This window comes from Bacillus rossius, chromosome 11 (genome assembly GCF_032445375.1).
Source record: "Bacillus rossius redtenbacheri isolate Brsri chromosome 11, Brsri_v3, whole genome shotgun sequence".
Classification (NCBI taxonomy): Eukaryota; Metazoa; Arthropoda; class Insecta; order Phasmatodea; family Bacillidae; genus Bacillus; species Bacillus rossius.
Genome location: NC_086338.1, coordinates 21047993 through 21066655, shown reverse-complemented (window position 1 = coordinate 21066655; position 18663 = coordinate 21047993). Strand labels below are relative to the sequence as shown.

Sequence of the window (18663 nt, the reverse complement as noted above, 5' to 3'; positions counted from 1 at the left end):
AAGAGGAAAGGGGACTAGTGAGTCGACAGTGGAGCCAGACGGTCAGTGTGGGTCTATGATAGGTACCTCCGGTGAATAAGGCACTTCACGACTTCAAGAAATGATTTTCACTTTACTTGATTTACGTGTAATTCGTGGACGAGAGGAGAATAGAGATTTCAGCGCGTTTATGCTGGACAATGCAACGCGAGGCTCGTGCGGGGAAATGCAGCGCAGTTAACCCCCAGTCGAGGCCTCGATCGCCGAGGGAAATATCAGCATAGACCCGGGCTAGTTATGAGGAGAAGAAGCTACGATTGAGCTGTGGCTAAAATTTTTGTGACAAGATAATAGTGTTGTTTTCTTTTCTAAATACGAGTAAGCTTCGGCGCGTGTGAGAAAATTATTTTAAGAAATTATGAAACATTTTTATGTAATATTTTTTTGGGAGTTCGACACCACATGGCGGGTTGTGGAATGAGCGAAAAGGTGTGAGCCGAGTCTACCGAGTCAACTTGAGCAGCTGGCACAGGAGGAGGACAACATTTTATAAACTTAAATTTGGTCTACGATTTGATTTTACCTGTTTATTGCGGCGGAAGGGAATAGATCGTCTCGACTGATTTTTTTTAAAAATGAAATTTGGGAAGAAATGAAGTTTCGTCAGTAGCTAAGCGACCGAAATTCCACGAAGTTTAAATGGTTCGTCGTATGGAATGCAGCTGGTTTGAGAGTCGGTGGTTGCAGTCGGCGTCCCAGCTGAGCAGATGTCCTTAAATTGTATAATGGTGGTGTAGTGATCTTTTCTTTTAAATGGCCTTTTTAAATTATTTATACAGTACGTTGTCCTGTTCCCGATGGCAACTGAAGGGGTGAGTCTTGAAAAATATTTTTTCCTTGAGTCCCTGTGGATGGTGAAGAGCTAGTAAGAAGTTATGAGATATTAAAAAGGATTTGAATGTTATATGCTTAAGGGTTGTGTGAGAGAGGAAACCGCGTGACTTTTTGAATTAAATCGTACTAGATTCCTTTAATAAGTTCTAGAATTTTTGGTGATTTAAGTTTTGCCGGAAATATTTTAGGCATTTTATTGTTGGCATGCTGCCCGCCACCGTAGGTTGAAGTGCAATTAAAATAGACCTATGGTTCTATTCTTATCTCAATCGAGAATTTATGATTTCCTGGAGCTAATATGGTTGTAATGAAGTTGGCAGTTATAAAGCCTGCCATACGTGATTAGTGAGATTATAATTTTTCTATATCGTGTTTATTATATAAATTTTTATAGAACTATATATTTATATTGTTGATACTTTGAGTGGTATGAAGCTTTATGAGCTGTAAGAGATTAAAATAAGAGAGAACAGATAAATTATGGCCAGGTATAAATTATTACCATAGACGTTTTATTTAATGTTAAATGTACGATAGCTAAAATATTTTATTCATGCTCATCTGAGGCTGCCACGCGTGATTAGTGAGATTATAATTTTGTTATATCGTGTTTATTATATAAATTTTTTATAGAACTATATATTTATATTGTTGATACTTTAAATGGTATGAAGCTTTATGAGCTGTAAGAGATTAAAATAATAGAGCACTGATAAAATATGGTCAGATATAAACTATTACCATACATGTTTTATTGAATGTTAAATGTACAATAGATAATATATTTTATTTATGCTCGTCTTTTGTTAAAATAATTCTGTCTTTTATATAAAATTTTATAGAACTATATAGTCATACTGTTGGTAGATTACCACGATTAAATTATTGTTTAGAGTGTCTGGACTTGTTATAGGAGAGCTCTCGGGGTGGGATAGTCGGAAATATAATAGTATTTTAAAATTTTTGTCAGGTAAATTGTTATTGTATTTGGTGTATGAAAATGGAGTAAGAGCTCATGAACAACGTTGAACTTGTGGTGAAGCCTGTGAACCCACAACAAAAAGAAAACTCTATCCACCCCTATAACAGTTTTTGCCTTGTACCTGAATTTTTATATTATTACGTTTACTCTGATTGCTGTAGTAAAGCCATTTTTGTATTTGAGCGCTGTTGAGATGCGCATATTAGTAGTTGTTTGCAAAATAATCAAAATATATTTATACCACTGAGCTCTGCTCTTTGTTTTGTTTAATGTAACCTTTTCTTTCCCTTTGATTAAGTCCTCTTGGGGCATTTGTGAAGGCTAGGTTCCCTGCTGTAAGGGTAATAGGTAAAGAAGGGTTACAGGCTGCACCACTCTGCTCGTTAGAGCAGTAGTCTTAGTGGTGTATGTTTTTGGTATTTCTGTGACCTACGGTTGTGGGTATTTATAGCACTCGCCATGCTCACTGCGTGGATTCAGAAGTTAAGCAAGGCAGAGCTTAAGGTAAATTTGACAGCTGCGGGTTTTGATGTCGATGAGTCAGAAGATATAGATTCACTGAGGAAAAAGTTTGTTAAGTATTTAAAGGGAAATAAGGTGGAGCAAGATGAAGAAGACAGGGGTGGCAGGTCCATGAGGGGGGACGCAAATTTGGCGTTACCATTATCATCCATGAAAAATATTCCTTCCTTGCATAGTTACGAGCCAACCACCATTTTGCAGTTCATCATAGAGGTCGATAAGGTGAAGCGCAGTCTATTATGGGAGTCGGACGTGGATCTGCTTCAAGGTCTATTATCCAAATGTTCCGGTTTAGTACTGGAGTTAATGCTAGAAGGGGTCGAGAAGAAAGAGTCTTGGAATGAGGTGAAGAGTAGGTTATGGAGGGTGATGTGTCCTGTAAGAGAAAAAGATCTCATCAACTGTTGCATCCGTCGCTTTCAATGCAAGGGGGAGCGCATGGTTGAGTACATCCAATCTCTTAAAGAAAATGCTACAGCCTTGGGGGTGAGTAGGAGTACTGAGGATCTCATCGCGTGGGTTATAGATAATATGGATCCAGGGGTGCGGCCACAATGTGCTTTCATCAATCGCCCAAGAAACGACGAGGAATTGGGATCCTGGGCCATACAAGTCGACAATCTGGTGTATACGTGTAGGGTCTACGATGAGCAAACTGGTGGAATGAATGAGGGAAAGGTTCCATCCACAAGAGATGTTAGGAGTGCTCAGGAAAGTGTTCCTTGGTATCCAAAAAGGGGAGTTTGTAGTAATTGCTACAAACCGGGGCATTCTTCGAGGGACTGTTGGAATCATAAACGTGAAACTAAGATATGTTTTCATTGTGGAAAAATGGGGCATCTGGTCAAGGATTGTCGGATTAAGTCTGCTGATGACAGGATGAGAAGGGATGGAGAAGTGAAGAGAGACTTTGAGGGTGGACAAGAGGGGCAAGTAGTAAAGGGGTGGCAAAATCGAAATGTAAGGGAGCCAAGTAAAGCAGAGAAAATTTCAGAGAATGAGGACGGAGGGCAAGTCGCCGTAATTAAAGCCAAGTCTGGGGGAAAAGGTATAGAAGTTTTTGGGTAGATATTCAAGTGGGTGAGAATAAGTTCCAAGCTATGGTAGACACAGGGGCTAGTGCCAGCTTTGTCAGCCAACATTTTGTCAGTAAACTTGTGGGGATGATGCCGGAATTGAAGACCCGGGTGCAAGTAGGAAAGGGGTTCGTGTTGCAAGTTGCAAATGGGGAAAGTTATCAAGTCAAGGTTTTATTTTTAATGCATTTTAAAATCGCGAAATTCTCTTGGACACGGAGGTTTTGGATTCTCCCTGAACTGGTTAGTGATGTGATCTTGGGACTTGATTTTCTTGAAGAGACTCGAGCGATTCTCAACTGCGGCAACCACCAGCTCACATTTGATTTTGATAAGGATTTTGTTATAGAGGTCGTGGAGAAGAGGTCCAAGAAAGAAAATTGTTCTCGAATACAGGTCGAGGAGGGAAGGTTGAGCCAGAAAGAAGAACAGCAAATCCAGAAAGTTATTGAGGCTTTTCCTGATGTTCTAACTTCAAGGCTAGGAAAGTGTGAATTGCTACCATACCAAATTAAAGTCAGCGACGAAGAACCCGTGAAATGCAAACCATACCAGTGTTCTCCTAAGCTGTTGGCTTTTAAAGAAATAATCTGTGATTTAGAAGAACAGAAAATCATCAAACGAACTTTATCTCCGTATGCATCGCCTGCCTTCTTGGTTAAGAAGAAAGAGCCTGGAAAGTACGAACTCGTCCTCGACTACCGGCTTCTGAATCGAAAGGTTAAGGTGGACCCGTTCCCATTGCCCAACATCAAAGTTCTATTCCAGTATCTCAGTAAAGGGAGATACTTTACGGTTTTCGATTTATGTGTTTTGGATAAAGCAAGCTGTAAGTATACAGGATTCGTCACTCCATGGGGACACTATGAATGGGAAAGGGTGCGTTTTGGCGTAAATTTCGGGGGACAGAGCCTCTCGAGAATTCTGCACTCCTTGCTAGAGGAGTACCAGTTTGACTTCCTTGTATCTTTTCTAGACGATATTTTGGTATTTTCGGAGACCTTTGAACAGCATTTGGTCCATGTAGAGAAGGTATTGAAGAAGTTAAGGTTTGCCGGATTTACAGTCAACCCCGAGAAGGTGGTTTGGGCCAAACAACAGGTGAGGTTCCTGGGTTTTCTCGTGACAGGTGGTAACCTGGTGATGGATCTGGAAAAGATAGGGCCGATCATAAATTTTCCTGTTCCCAAGAATGTGAAAGGGGTGATGCGTTTTGTGGGAATGCTAGGATATTTTTCGAAATTTATTTCAAACTATGCGGAATGATGTGCTCCCTTGAACTCATTAAAGAAAAAAGATGTTGATTTCGTGTGGGGTAGTGAACAGCAAAAGGCTTTTGAGGATTTGAAGTACGCTATTTCGCATCCTCCAGTTCTCAGACTGCCTAATTTCGACCAGGCGTTCATACTTCAAGTAGATGCTAGTAGCTTAGCATTAGGGGCGGTATTGTTGCAAGGAGAGAATGGAAATTTAAGACCAGTTGCCTATGCCGGAAGAGCGTTGAACAGGTGCGAACAGATGTATAGCAGCTATGAAAAAGAAGCTCTCGTGTGCATTTTTGGAATGGAACTTTTTTCAAACTACCTCGAACATACAGAGTTTCACTTGCTTACAGATAATCAAGCGCTTACCTGGTTATTCTCACACCCCAGACAGCTGGGTAAAGTTGGGCGCTGGATTATGCGGTTATACAGGTTCCGGTTTAAGATCGCACACGTCAAGGGTAGTAACAACGGGGTAGCCGATGCAATTTCACGGATGTATGATCCAGGGGAGTTCGAAGTTGAGAAGAAGGGGGACCAGGAAGGAGAAGTAGAGAAAGCCTGTGCAGTCTGGGAAAAGGAACAGCAGAAGCAAGAAGAGGGTAGGTGCTTGGCAATTCATACTATTCCCCAGTCCTTTGTGGATATAGCTAGATGGCAACAGGAGGATGAGGAAGGCCGAGAGTTGAGATCAAAAATAGAGAAGGGAGATACAAATGATTACATTTTACAGAGAGACATCATCCACCATGTGAATAGGAAGGGGAAGAAGAGTGTATGGGCCCTAGGGCTATTAGGGAAATGCTTCTTCGTTATTTTCATGATTCCGTGGTGGGAGCGCACATGGGAATTAAAAAGACTGAGAGCTAGATTAGGCAAGAGTTTTTCTGGGACGATATGCACGAGGAGGTGAGGAAGTATGTTAAGGAATGTAAACACTGCCAGTTAGCTAAACAACCGCTAAATAGCAAGGTAGGGCAGTACTCCGTGCAAACCCCTCGAAGAGTTTGGGAACGGGTGTTTATCGATATCTTTGGCCTAGGTCTAGCAAAGGGATGAACTGCATACTTATTCTGGTGGATGCTTTTTCCCGGTTCGTGATTCTGTTTCATTAAGAGACATGAAGGCCATTTTGGTCAGTACTAAGTTGGAAAATGAGGTATGGAAAATTTTTGGGAGTCCGGAGATCCTCGTTTCAGATAATGCTACATACTTCACCTCTTCAACTATGAGAAATATGTGTTTCCGTTGGGGGATCAAGCAGGTGCACACAAGCCCCTACTCTCCTTGTCCAAATCTGGTAGAGAGGGTAAACAAGATGGTGAAAGTGGCGCTGACCATTATCCACCATAGAAATCAAAGAGCCTGGGAATCAGAGTTGTCTTCTCTTAATGTTGCCCTGAACTCTGTAATACTTGGTGCTACGAGTAAATCGCCCAGTTTGGTTATGTTTGGGCGGCAGTTGCCACACCCCTTGTTGAGTATCTGGGGAATTCACCCAGAGTGTTTGGAAAATTCTGGAAAGGAGTTGGAAGAGATCTGGATGGAAACGGATCAGGCTCTAGAGAAGGCGCGCGCTGTGATGGCGAAGAAGTATAACAAAGGAAGGATAGAGTCAGAAATCAAGAAAGGCGATTTAGTGGTATGCAGGAGGGTCGTGTTAAGTAAAAAGGTTGATTTTATTAGCAGTAAGTTGAGCCCTGCAAATGATTGTCCTTACCGAGTGCTTTCGTTCCTTACGCCGGTCACTGTGAGCTTGGGAGATCCTGATAAGGGGTTCATTATTAAGAAGGCACATGTTTCTGCAGTGAAAAAGTTTGTCTCTTCTCAGTAACTAGTGATTGTCAATGTTTAGGATTCTTGCTTTTATATCCCATGTTTTTGTTGTTAGGTTAGGGTTTACCTTCTGGAGTTTCTCAGCAGTCGTTATTCTCTCCTTGTGAGTGAATATTCTTCTGGTTGTTGAAGGTGGTTGTATGTTGTGTTCTCCTTCTCTATTTGTCCCGCCGGCGGGGGACGGTTTAGGAGGGGTGGCTGTGACGCCTGTGACGGCGTCACAAATTTTTTTTTGTTCGTGTCAGCGCATTGTCGGAAGGTGTGACTTATCGCGCCATCTAGTAGTGTTTTGCTCGAGAGTTGTACGCTAGCAGACGGGCTTATCCGTGCAGCGCTGCGGGCGGTGGACTGTTGAAATTAGCTACCGCGCATGCGCGGTAAGCGACCGGTCGAGCACAGCGCTGGACAGAGGGGAGAGAAGAGGATAGGGGACTAGTGAGTCGACAGTGGAGCCAGACGGTCAGTGTGGGTCTATGATAGGTACCTCCGGTGAATAAGGCACTTCACGTCTTCAAGAAATGATTTTCACTTTACTTGATTTACGTGTAATTCGTGGACGAGAGGAGAAGAGACATTTCAGCGCGTTTATGCTGGACAACGCAACGCCGAGGGAAATATCAGCATAGACCCGGGCTAGTTATGAGGAGAAGAAGCTACGATTGAGCTGTGGCTAAAATTTTTATGACAAGATAATAGTGGTATTTTCTTTTCTAAATACGAGTAAGCTTCGGCGCGTGTGAGAAAATTATTTTAAGAAGTTATGAAAAATTTTTATGTAATATTTTTTTGGGAGTTCGACACCACATGGCGGGTTGTGGAATGAGCGAAAAGGTGTGAGACGAGTCTACCGATTCAACTTGAGCAGCTGGCACAGGAGGAGGACAACATTTTATAAACTTAAATTTGGTCTACGATTTGATTTTACCTGTTTATTGCGGAGGAAGGGAATAGATCGTCTCGACGGATTTTTTTTTTTAAATGAAATTTGGGAAGAAATGAAGTTTCGTCATTAGCTGAGCGACCGAAATTCCACGAAGTTTAAATGGTTCGTCGTATGGAATGCAGCTGGTTCGAGAGTTGGTGGTTGCAGTCGGCGTCCCAGCTGAGCAGATGTCCTTAAATTGTGGTGGTGTAGTGATCTTTTCTTTTAAATGGCCTTTTTAAATTATTTATACTGTGCGTCGTCCTGTTCGTGATGGCAACTGAAGGGGTGAGTCTTGAAAAATATTTTTTCTTTGAGTCCCTGTGGATGGCGAAGAGCTAGTAAGAAGTTATGAGATATTAAAAAGGATTTGAATGTTATATGCCTAAGGGTTGTGTGAGAGAGGAAACCGCGTGACTTTTTGAATTAAATCGTACTAGATTCCTTTAATAAGTTCTAGAATTTTTGGTGATTTAAGTTTTGCCGGAAATATTTTAGGCATTTTATTGTTGGCATGCTGCCCGCCACCGTAGGTTGGAGTGCAACTAAAATAGACCTGTGGTTCTATGCTTATCTCAATCGAGAACTTATGATTTCCTGGAGCTAATATGGTTGTAATGAAGTTGGCAGTTATAAAGCCTGCCATACGTGATTAGTGAGATTATAATTTTGCTATATCGTGTTTATTATATAAATTTTTATAGAACTATATATTTATATTGTTGATACTTTGAGTAGTTTGAAGCTTTATGAGCTGTAAGAAATTAAAATAATAGAGAACTGATAAATTATGGCCAAGTATAAATTATTACCATAGACGTTTTATTGAATGTTAAATGTACGATAGCTAAAATATTTTATTCATGCTCATCTGAGGCTGCCACGCGTGATTAGTGAGATTATAATTTTGTTATATCGTGTTTATTATATAAATTTTTTATAGAACTATATATTTATATTGTTGATACTTTGAGTGGTATGAAGCTTTATGAGCTGTAAGAGATTAAAATAATAGAGCACTGATAAATTATGGTCAGATATAAACTATTACCATACATGTTTTATTGAATGTTAAATGTACGATAGATAATATATTTTATTCATGCTCGTCTTTTGTTAAAATAATTCTGTCTATTATATAAAATTTTATAGAACTATATAGTCATACTGTTGGTAGATTACCACAATTAAATTATTGTTTAGAGTGTCTGGACTTGTTATAGGAGAGCTCTCGGGGTGGGATAGTCGGAAATATAATAGTATTTTAAAATTTTTGTCAGGTAAATTGTTATTGTATTTGGTGTATGAAAATGGAGTAAGAGCTCATGAACAACGTTGAACTTGTGGTGAAGCCTGTGAACCCACTACAAAAAGAAAACTCTATCCACCCCTATAACAGTTTTTGCCTTGTACCTGAATTTTGATATTATTAAGTTTACTCTGATTGCTGTAGTAAAGCCATTTTTGTATTTGAGCGCTGTTGAGATGCGAATATTAGTAGTTGTTTGCAAAATAATCAAAATATATTTATACCACTGAGCTCTGCTCTTTGTTTTGTTTAATGTAACCTTTTCTTTCCCTTTGATTTAGTCCTCTTGGGGCATTTGTGAAGGTTAGGTTCCCTGCTGTAAGGGTAATAGGTAAAGAAGGGTTACAATGTTGTTTCATTACGTAGCATATAAAAGTATCTCTTGTTTGTATCCCATTTAACACTAAAATGTATTTTATATATAATGTATCACATATATAACACATATATATTTATGAATAGTAGTAACTGAAGTAAAAAGGTTTTTCCTTTATTACAAAATAAAATACACAATATAAACTATTCATAACGTAGATTTCTTCTTGCTTTTAGCATTCTCAGATGTAGTTTCTGCAATTGGCGTACTTTCTTCAGTCTTTGTGCTTTCCTTTAACCTTAAATCAAGGTTACAAAAAACATGTTTTTATTAATAACACTGCCTGAAGCTATGCAACGAAAACGACCCATGAATACTATAAATAATGTGTGTACTTACTTATTTTTCTCCCTCCAATTTGCTAGATTTTTACCTCTAATCCGTTTTCTTCGCACAGACAAATGCAATTTACCACGAGCATTACCTTTTACAAAACGTGCGTTTGTTATCGCCATTTATAAATGAACTTCCATTCTTATATCCCGAGCTATCACAGCGACAGCAAGGAAAACTAAATCCAACTGCCTCGCAGTGCCACCCCACCCTTTTCGGTCCTTATCGTGGGACTGTAAAGTGTCGCCTATCGCGAGGGACTCAGAGCAATATCGGCCTAAGGTACAATATCAGGCAGCTGGAATTTCTAGTAGCTATTTATCCCACTCTTAACACATACTTCTATGCAGTTACAGTTTGATGACTGATCCACTTACACATCTATACATTCCATTATCAATGTACAGCCTAAATTTATGGACACAACAGTATGAAATTTAAAGGAAATTCTCCCAAAATAGTGCATCAGTACACTAACTTCATACGATGAAGATAAACTAGTTAACTTAAATATATTTTATTTTGTAAAAATATTGGTAAGTAGAAAATTTACTACATTAACATATAAAATTGTTAAAAATAATGATACCCTATTTTTTGTTTGCTAAAATACTGAGAACTGCAGGTTACATCGTATTTATGAAAAATTGTAATCATTTAAGCGGTGGTATTTTCTCTGCTTTATTAATGAAGCTTTTCATTAGGCTCCATATGTAATTATCCCTATTACTTAATTTAGATATTTAAACTCGTGCATCTAATTGCTGCTTCGTTAAAATTATGCTATGCAATTAATTCTAGATTAAAAGCTATTATTCGTAATCGGTGGCTCGAGCACCACCTGCCCAAGTGTTTATTATAAATGTTTAAATCTTTAATGTACTGCGGAAAGAGTCAAGTTTGTGTGTAATTTTTTCTTATTTATACTATTATTAATTTATATTTAATAAAAATTTTCACTCTTCTTAATAAAAACTTATTAAAATAAATTTTTTGTTATAATTGATATTTATTAGTTTGGTTTTTTATACAAAGCATGTTTTTAAGTTTTTTGAACTATTAATTATTTTCTACTATTAAGTATAGTTTATTTATAAAAGCGTATTTTTAGTTTTTTAAACTATTATTTTTATTAGAACAAAATTAATAGGTAACTCAATCACCATTCATTACAACAGCAAACAAGGCTCTTTCTTCAAAAAATTGTAAATTTAAATTCCTGCTTATTTTGTTGAATTAAAAATTCTCTTTGGTATTCGGAAATTTATTAATATTAAAGAAATTTGCTTAAGATAATGGTTGGAAATTAATTTTAACATAAATTCCTGCCTTATCGACTATAGATGAAAATTATATAAATTGACAAAAATCTTATTTTGCAAATTAAATAATGGAATAATCTTATTAAATTAGTATATTGTCATCGGTCCTCGATAAATCTACAAAGTTTGAATGAAATCTGACCGTTTAAAGTGGGTCAAAATCGCACCCAAAGGAGTCTGTTACAAACATACAAACATACAGGTGAAGCTAATATAAAGCGTGGTTGAGGTTTTCTCTGGGAATAACTGCCTGAATCCTAGAATTATTTACAAATGGCGGCTCCAGGAAGACCTCTCGGACAGGGTTCTCACACACAGAAGTATGCAGTTAATAATCATGACATTGTCCTTGGGATATTCACAAAACATATGGTCTCAAATACTGAAATGTAGTATTTTCGTACAAATTTTGATTGAAAGAAGAGTTAAGCACATTAACAAAAGTATTTAAGTTAACATTAATATTCCCTACAAAGAAATAAGAAGTAAAATTTGGGCTCGGAAGAAGCTATCGCTCCCTGCGCCCTTCTCTGGAGTCGCGCTTGTTTATTACTTCCCAACCAGGCGACCTCAGTGGTAGACTATTTTCCTGCGAACACATGTGCTTATCGCGATATCCGATACCCCGACGCGCTGATAAGGCGACCGAGCAGCCGTCAGACGAACTTCCCCTCCTCTGCCTTCACAGCAGCCGCTCGCTCCTCTCCTCGGGTTAGAGGTGGGTTGTTACAGCAATTTTCGGTATCTGTCCCAACCTGATACTGATACAGCATTGTACCATGTTACAAGTTTCTGATACTTCTGTATCAGACGGTCCCAGGAGGCAACAAAGCTCCGCGTACGCAGACCGTGCGACCGGGAGGAGAATTTGATACATTATTTATCACGCCTGGTAATTCTCTACCTCTGATACTCTCATGCCCGCCTGATACAACCAGTATCAATAAGTTCAACATTCACTGCAGTTCATCCTGGCCGTGTATCACCATGTTGCGGGCTGTCATGCTTTGTAGTTAGTATTTTTATAGTGAAATAAGGAATGGATAAGTGCACGAAAAAGACTTCATTTGTGTGGAATTTTTTCACGGAAAATAATGAGTTTGCTAATTGTAATTTGTGTAAACAAAAACTGAGTTATAAATCATCGACTAATCTGAAGAAACATTTGAAACGTAAACATTGATATAGTATGCTCACTAATGTACCTATCTGTTTTTTATTTTTTATTTTTGATAAAATCGTGAATTTTTAATGTATAAAAACACTAGTTACTAATTGTTTTCGAAAAAAGAAAGTCCATATGTTGATTACATCTGTTATTAGTGTCAACTGAGAATTTATTTGCATTTTCATTGCTGTTAGGTGCACAAATATAAATATTATATCTTGTATTAATGTACTTTTTAATATTAAAATTTCATTAGTTTTATTATTGAACGAGACGGTGCACGCACTGCGCACTGAGCGTACTTTGAAGTAGGACAATAAACAAAACGACTTGTAACCAGGGCTGCCACTCTGATATTCATGAAAAACCTAGATAACCTAAAAAAAAAACCCAGACACATGGGTAAAAAACACAGATGCGTCTAAAATGCTATCGTTGAAAATGTTTGCGTACTAATTCAAAAATATAAACATAACTGGTTTTAATATAAAACAATCAATTACCTTACAAGACTGAAAACGGTTAAATACAACCAATACAAGAAAATTACACTGCAGCAAAATGGCTGTATAAGTAATTCTTGGACCAGCACATATAAAAAAACCTACAAATATATACATGACAAAACAAACACCATCACTGCATTCTTTAAACCAGTAAATGTTTTTATAAAACTGCATCATGTACGTTAGTCTTTATTCAGAGTCTGATTCTACAAGATTGGTTTGAAGGTTAATTGTTGCATTGGTTTTGTGTTCTACAAGCCTCTTTGAAGAATGTGTCTAATTTAATATTCGACTTAGCTTCTTGAAAACTAGTTTTGTGGTTATATGTATTTTTGTGTGTGAAACACATAGACTTGTTTGCATTTATCAAACAGATATTGCAACAGATACAGTAGCTACTACCTATATTATTGTTTTAGGTATAAAAATAATTAAAAGTATAAAAAACCTAGAATTGTTGGAATTCACTATTTAAAAACCCAGAAACCCAAACACCTTTGGAAAAACCCAGATCTGGGTGGAAAAACCCATGAGTGGCAGCCCTGCTTGTAACAATATCGCTTTGCGCCTCTCCTTCAAGGCTTCAACGCCTTCCCCTGCGCTTCCTCCCCTACATTCTTTCCCTTCTTTATCCCTTATTCGTCGTTCCTGCTCCCTCCCCTTTCACAAGCTCCGCCCAAGTGACCGTCATCTGCGATCGGGTACTGCGCTCATTGGCCGTGGTGTTGTTCCAGGTGAATTCTGAACTGATACTAAAGTCTCTGATACTTTTCAAGTGTACTCGTTTGCCGTTCCTGATACAGGCGCGTATCAGTGCGAAAGTATCAGGTTGATACTTTTCGACCCACCTCTACCTCGGGTCCAGTCGACGGCTGAAGAATACGCCGCGCGAGGGAGACACTTCGCGGCAGAATAAATTTGCGGAAATGCATTTCGTCGTAGAAGAAATCTGGGAGATTTTCAGCGGTGACCTATGCATTTTTTACACCATTTTAATCAACGATTAATACTCTATCGTTGTGTGTGTCTACTTTTTTGTATGCATTACACACGATACATAAAAAAGCTGCGTAAAACTACACATTCGGAAATAGTTTTACCTATGTTACGAATTTTAAAAAGCACTATAAAAATTATAGATCGACCCATTCATCCTTTCCCTATACACAAAAAAAAAAAGACAGTTTTATCTGTAATGAGAAACTGCAAATTCTTCTTAACAACAGGCCCTACAATCACGCCCTGAAGACTGTCTGTATAGGCCTCTTAATGGTCGGCCATGACGGCCATGATTGACAAAACACAGACGAAACCTTTTCTTTTAAGATGAAGGTGGAAAGTTTATTTCGGTGGTGAAATTAAAGATTTGTATTTTCTGAAGATATTGATTATTAAATTAATTTTACAAAATTTACAAAATGTCAGTTTAAATTATTTTTGAAGCCATGACTGATCTCGGTTTACAAGACGTCAGATAATTAGTAGATGCTTCGAACTGAGAAACTAGGAAATTAAAACATGAAACTGCACGCGGTACACAGACTCACGGCGAAAAACTTTACGAAGTGGGGTGGGAGGCTTGTGCCTCCCTCACCCAAACGGCCTACGGACACGGGCGGAAAAAAAAAATAAAACAATTTTTTTAAGTGAACCTAAATAAAATAAAATTACTTATTAAAAAAGCGTTATAAGGCCCGGGTGCTGCCTGTGTCCGGTAAATTTAGTCATTCGCCAAAACTTTTACATTTTATATCGCTATTTGGGTCGCAGCCCCGCACCCCACCAGCCTCACTGCCGGCACAGTGACCTCGGCCCACGCAGCCCAGCACCGCCACACTTACCCACGCCACTCGCTTCCCCTGGCATCGAAGAAGGGAAACGTCGCATATCGCTTATCAGACCATGATAGGGATGCCTTTGTGTAAACGAAAACCCGACAAACTAAATACTCCTCCACACACACAACTATCGAATTAAAAGTTGTAGGATTGTACTTCGTCTTGCTCGGAGACATATACAAGCAAAAATATAACGGGAATGGGGTGAGTTCAGCGAAAAGGAGGGCTGGTATGGGGAGAGACTTGAGTGAGGGTCATATAAACACGTCCCGGTGATATCCTTTGCAACCAAGCTGCGAAGAAATGTGTCCTCGTTTAGAATGTTAAAATTGAAGACGTCCTTATATTCACTGTAATGCGCGCAGTGTGTGATATTAAGTCCTCGCAAACGCCTTAAACGCAAAAGGTTACTAACACACATGTGTAAGGGTCCTCGTTTAGACTGTTACAATTGAAGACGTCCTTATATTCACTATAATGCGCGCAGTGTGTGATATTAAATCCTCGCAAACGCCTTAAACACACAAGGTTACTAACACACATTTGTAAGGGTCCTCGTTTAGACTGTTACAATTGAAGTTGTCTTTATATATATTCACTGTAATGCGCGCAGTCTGTGATATTAAGTCCACGCAAACTCCTTAAACACACAAGGTTATTAACACACATGTGTAAGGGTCCTCGTTTAGACTGTTACAATTGAAGACATCCTTATATTCACTATAATGCGCGCAGTGTGTGATATTAAATCCTCGCAAACGCCTTAAACACACAAGGTTACTAATACACATGTGTAAGGGTCCTCGTTTGGACTGTTACAATTGAAGACGTCCTTATATTCACTGTAATGCGCGCAGTGTGTGATATTAGATCCTCACGAACTCTTCAAATGCACAAGGCTTACTAACACAAAATACAGCAAAAATAATTATGGTACCAAACAAATTTATTGTTCGCGACACTAAAATGTGTTTGGAAATAATTTGCCTCTATTCATTCATGGAGCTTGTATTTCGTGTTTTGATTATTATAACAACGTACATAAAATAGTCTTAGCCAAAGGCGTAGCCAGGATTTTATTTTGGGGGGGGGGGGGGGGGGTAATTAAACATTTGGCTATTCACCCGTCGTCATAAAGCGGGTGGTCCGGGGATCCTCCCCCGGAATTTTTTTTAGGTTAAAAATGGGTCTATTTTAGCTGTTTTAATGATATAACATTGAATATTGTACTGCTATAAATATTATTAATTTTTGAATGCTAAAATAACAAACGCAACTCGAGTAAAAAAATTTCCACACATTTGGAGGGAGGGGGGGAGGAATGGATCCCTATAAACACCCCTCCCCCCCTTCCCGTCGTCCCTGGTCAAAGCTAATGAATTAAAAAATCCATCATACTTTTACATATCTGGCAATTTTCGCAGGAAATATTTCTTTGTCACACATATTTACATGCTGTGGACGTTTGCCACAACCACCTGTAAGACAAAGCTGCGAGACTGTTTCCCCGCTTAGCAAAGAATTTATTTTCAATCTTGTGCAAGCGATAAAACACAAGTGTTTCCCGATTTCCATTATACGACTTTAGATATCATTTATAAAATACAAAGTATCACATTATATATGTTAAATTTTCCAATCTAGGATTAGGCTTAAATAACTTCTGGAAATATTTATATTATATTAATTGAAGAAACAAGCCAAAAGTGTGCAATTTATTTTCTTTCTTTATAGGCAAAAGAAAATTTATTTGCATAATTTATTAAAATAATTTTAATTCACACGTGATTACATAGTACTAAAAACAAGGATTATAAAAACTTTATTTTAGCAAAAATATAGCATTTATTCGGTAATGATAAACTGCATTTTTGCTGAAATCGCAAATAAAAAAATTTAAAAAGTGCATATTATTGACAAGTGAAACGATTAAACCAACAGTGGTACCATTCGAAGCCACACTGCAGTAGTTCCTCGCATTGAAAGGTCCTCTCGTTCACTTGTTAAGACGATTGTCCTCGCAAACACTGTCTCAGGTCAGTTGCTTCCGAGTCCTCTGATTCACCTAAAGGGAGTAGGTCCTCGAATGGGGCCCTAGACACGTATAAGTGTGTGTGTATATATATGTGTGTGTATATATACACACATATATGCGTGTAATATATAGTAGGCCTACTATTAAAACACCAAGTTATTGTATATTGTTGCAAGAAGATATAAATAATGTAACTAAGTGGTGTCAAACTAACGGAATGAAATTAAATCTTAAAAATATTAAAATAATATCATATTCTAGGAAAACATATACAGAAAATTTTAACTTTGTAATAAACAACAACATGATACAGAAGAACTTATTGTATGAGTGATCTAGGTATTCTCCTAGATACAAAATTTTACTTTCATCACCACGTGGATAATTTAATTGCAAGTGCAAACAAAATAATTGGGCTTATAAAATATTTAACTTATTTGGCTAGCTCTCTTGATTCTGTAATAAGTCTTTATTTTACCTTTGTAAGATCGAGATTAGAGTATGGCTCTGTCATCTGGAACTCTATAACGACCACTGACTCAAATAGACTTGAAAATATACAAAAGAAATTGTTTAGATACATTTATAACAAACATTTAATAGATGATAATTCAGAGAATTTTAACTACGACTTAACCCTTGAAATCCTGAACACGCATACACTGCAGTTTAGAAGGAAAGTTACTGATACTGTTTTTGTAATAAATTGTTTTAAAAATGTTTACCACAGCACTGAAATACTAAACAAAATTGTTATTCGAGTTCCTTCATTCAATCATATAACAATGCGGCCCTTTCGAACGTATCACATAAAAAATGTACCATCAAAACGGTGTACTGATAATTGCAATGATATTTTGAAAGATTTAGACCCTTTCCAAAGGGAAAAAATCTCAATGAAAGACATTTTGAATTCTTAATTTTCTTGCAGTTAAGATAACTTCTGATGTAAATAATGTTTTATTGTTATTTCATTGATAAAAATTAATTTAAAATTTACAAATTTAGCCTTATATGTGTCTTTTGTCATGTGTTTATGTTTGTGTTGTCCCATTTTTATTGTTGTGTTTATCATTGTTTTGTGTATGTTATTGTTATTCATTTATGTAATATTTGTTAAGTGCCCACCTGTTAAATGCTTTGACTGTTGGTAGGCACTGAAATAATAATAAATAAAAATATATATACATGTACATATATAAAACCCAACGTTTCAGTAGTAAGTTAAACTTGTTTAATTAAAATACAATGCTATATTAAATAATTGTATTATATATTTTGGAAAACATTAAGTATGTTTAATAACAATATTTTCAATATTCTAAAATTATAAGTCCTATAGACTGGTAAATAGCAAATGCAATAGGTCAAAAGTTTTTGCATAAATATTGAAGGATTAATTCGTTATCTTAAATTTTCATATTAAGTATTTGTTGTGCACTCATTTAAAGCTATATACCTAAATTAAAAGTGTGATTTGAAATGTTATCCCCGCATTCGAATTTTTTGCACAAAATGCTCTGTAACTTATTTATCGGGCAATGTATTGCACACCAGGACATTATTAGACTAAGAAACCTCGTACCTAGCTTTCGGTTTGCATTCTTAAAATTATTTTAATTAAAGCCCCTTTATCACAGTTACCAACAATATAATTGCTTTGCAAAGCTTTATCGCCAGAACCAAAATAAAATGACGAATAGGCCTATAGGCATAATTATTATACAAGGCTTATTTATAAAGCCAAATGCTTCTCGTCGCAATATCAATTACGAAAAAAATAAATAAATAAACTAGCAAACAATGTAGTTACAGACCTTCAGCACAGTGACCACTATACTACGTACCCAAATAAAAAAAAAATTTAAAAAAATAAAAAAAACAGGAAATTGATAAGTACATAGCCTACCTTATGCTGCCCCACTTCACAATACCTCGTGCTACAAAAAATATTCACAACACGTACACGTGACCGACGTACACGAGACGCATGGTTATTCTTGGGCTTCAACAATGGAATGAAGAATCTTCCTCGTTCACGGCGACAATTGCGGCAGCGTTTAGCGCTCCAAACGGTACCACTCGGAACTACCACAGAGAGCTCGGTGTAATAAGAGCAGTAGATAACACAGTTTCGGTGCTACATGCAAGGACTGGGATCTCTGATTACACAGCCACACACACTGCTATCTTTCAGCGACTTCTTGCTCAAGCATGACCATGGGAATGATGTGTTCAAGGCGCTCCCTCACTTGGCTCTCTCTGTTTTGTCTATACCTCATGCCAATGCTGATGCAGAGAGA

General features: G+C 37.5%; 1 long non-coding RNA gene across 1 annotated transcript in view; it reads right to left on the bottom strand.

Annotated features, from left to right (window-relative positions):
• LOC134536686 (uncharacterized) overlaps positions 1 to 18413 on the bottom strand; it is a 34721-nt gene extending 16308 nt beyond the window's left edge. The window contains exon 1 of the long non-coding RNA XR_010075839.1: positions 18270 to 18413. This is a non-coding gene — a long non-coding RNA (uncharacterized LOC134536686). The remainder of the gene's footprint in view (positions 1 to 18269) is intronic.
• Between the last annotated feature and the right edge of the window lie 250 nt (positions 18414 to 18663).